The 2247-nt window shown below is 65.9% G+C and overlaps 1 non-coding gene across 1 annotated transcript; it reads left to right on the top strand.

The window, feature by feature from the left end:
- The first annotated feature begins 383 nt into the window (after nucleotides 1–383).
- LOC131873347 (5S ribosomal RNA) lies at nucleotides 384–502 on the top strand. The gene has a single exon (XR_009371322.1). It is a non-coding gene; the product is annotated as a 5S ribosomal RNA (ribosomal RNA).
- The last annotated feature ends 1745 nt before the right edge of the window (nucleotides 503–2247 follow it).

Raw genomic sequence — 2247 nt, 5'->3', positions numbered from 1 at the left:
ACCAAGTGCGCACCCGGGGCAAACCGAGCGCCTTGGTGCACCGGGGCAAGATCGAGCGTGCACCCGAGGCGCCCCGAACATGCACCAAGGTGCACTCGGCCCACATGTGAGCGCAGGTCGTTGCGCCCGAGGTGGTGTGTGGGCACCGCGTTGCAGACGGGACACTGCACGCACACGACGCCCCCTCCAGGTGCACGCACGTAGGCCGGGCCGGGTGCACACCCGACGCCCTAGCAAGGTGCGCGCACCCGGGCAGGGCTCACACTTGGCGAACGGGGCGCACTTCGCGAGGGAGGGTGTGCACCTCGACGGGGGTGGGTGGCCGGGGTGGATTCGCACGTGGGTCGCGGTTTGCTAAGTACACACTGCGACAAGCTCATAACGGGTGCGATCATACCAGCGTTAGTGCACCGGATCCCATCAGAACTCCGCAGTTAAGCGCGCTTGGGCCGGAGTAGTACTGGGATGGGTGACCTCCCGGGAAGTCCCGGTGTTGCACCCTTTTTTAGTTTTTCGCCGGGCGTCGCAATGCTATTTGAATAAACCTTTTGCCCGTTTGCGTTCTCGTCGGGGCCGGGCCGGGCCGGGGTGCGCTGCCCGCACTACCGCGCGCGCGGGGGCGACACCGAGCGCGCACCCGAGGCGCCCCGAGCACACAGGCCACGGTGCAACCCGGGCGTTGTGCGCGCACCCCGGTGCGCCCGAGGTGCTGCGCGCGCACCCAGGTGAAATCGGTGTGCACCTCGGCCAGTGCGCGCTCGGTCGAGTCGCGCACGTTGGCCAAGGTGCACGGTGATGTTTCTTACTCTAAGGTTCCGCACCAGACGCCCGGGACAGGTGAGCGAAGCTGGGCGGGGCCGGGTGCGCGGCCGGGGCAGGTGCACGCAGCTGGAGAGAGCTTTGGAGCACACTTCGGAGCGCACCAATGATGCGCTCCATTCAAAAGTTTCCTGAAAAGGCAAAAAAAGTTGAGATTATAGAATTTCCCACTTGAGAGATTGTAAAAAAAAAAAATTTAAAATGAAGGAAACGCGGGTGCCAAGGTGTGCGCAGCCCAGCCAAGGTGTGCGCACCAAGGCGCCCACCCTGGCGAAGGTGCACGCAAGGTGCGCACCCGAGGCAAACCGGACAATTAACCCAACTTTCGACTTCGCGCGCACCTTGGAGCGCACTTCGGAGCGCTCCTTGGTGCGCACCAATCTTGGGCACCTCGGAGTGCACCATGGCGCCCACCAAGGTGCGCACCCGGGGCAAACCGAGCTCCGACTTCGTGCGCACCTTGGAGCGCACGAAAGGTGCGCACCATGGCGCCCACCAAGGTGCGCAGCCCAGCCAAGGCGTGCGCACCAAGGTGCGCACCCTGGCGAAGGTGCGCACCCGGGGCAAACCGAGCTCCGACTTCGTGCGCACCTTGGAGCGCACAAAAGGTGCGCAACCCAGCCAAGGTGTGCGCACCCCGGTCAAACCGAGCTCCGAATCGTGCGCACCAGAGGTGCACGCCATCGTGCGCACCTTGGAGCACACTTCGGAGCCCTCCTTGGTGCGCGCCGATGTTGCGCACCTCGGAGCGCACCCGGGGAAAACAATGCAATTAACCCGACTTTCGACTTCGTGGGCACCTCGGAGCGCTCTCGGGTTCGCACCTCGGAGCACACCGAGGTGCGCACCTTTGATGCGCTGCCTTCACCAATTTCCAGAAAAGGCAAGAAAACATTGAGAAGGTGTGCGCACCGAGGTGCCCACCCTGGCGAAGGTGCACGCGAGGTGCGCACCCGGGGCAAACCGGGCTCCGACTTCGTGCACGCCGCACCTTGGAGCACACTTCGGAGCGCTCCTTGGTGCGCACCAGGGCGCGCAACCCAGCCGAGGTGCCCACCCCGGCGAAGGTGCACGCGAGGTGCGCACCCGGGGCAAACCGGGCTCCGACTTCGTGCACGCCATGGTGCCCACCGCGGCGAAGGTGCACGCGAGGTGCGCACCCGGGGCAAACCGGGCTCCGACTTCGTGCACGCCGCACCTTGGAGCACACTTCGGAGCGCTCCTTGGTGCGCACCATGGTGCCCACCAGGGCGCGCAACCCCGCCGAAGGTGCACGCGAGGTGCGCACCCGGGGCAAACCGGGCTCCGACTTCGTGCACGCCGCACCTTGGAGCACACTTCGGAGCGCTCCTTGGTGCGCACCATGGTGCCCACCAGGGCGCGCAACCCCGCCGAAGGTGCACGCGAGGTGCGCACCCGGGGCAAACC

The sequence above is a fragment of the Cryptomeria japonica genome, unplaced genomic scaffold (genome assembly GCF_030272615.1).
Source record: "Cryptomeria japonica unplaced genomic scaffold, Sugi_1.0 HiC_scaffold_1537, whole genome shotgun sequence".
Lineage (NCBI taxonomy): Eukaryota > Viridiplantae > Streptophyta > Pinopsida > Cupressales > Cupressaceae > Cryptomeria > Cryptomeria japonica.
Note: the sequence above shows the minus strand (reverse complement) of the source record. Positions and strands in the feature narration are given on the sequence as shown.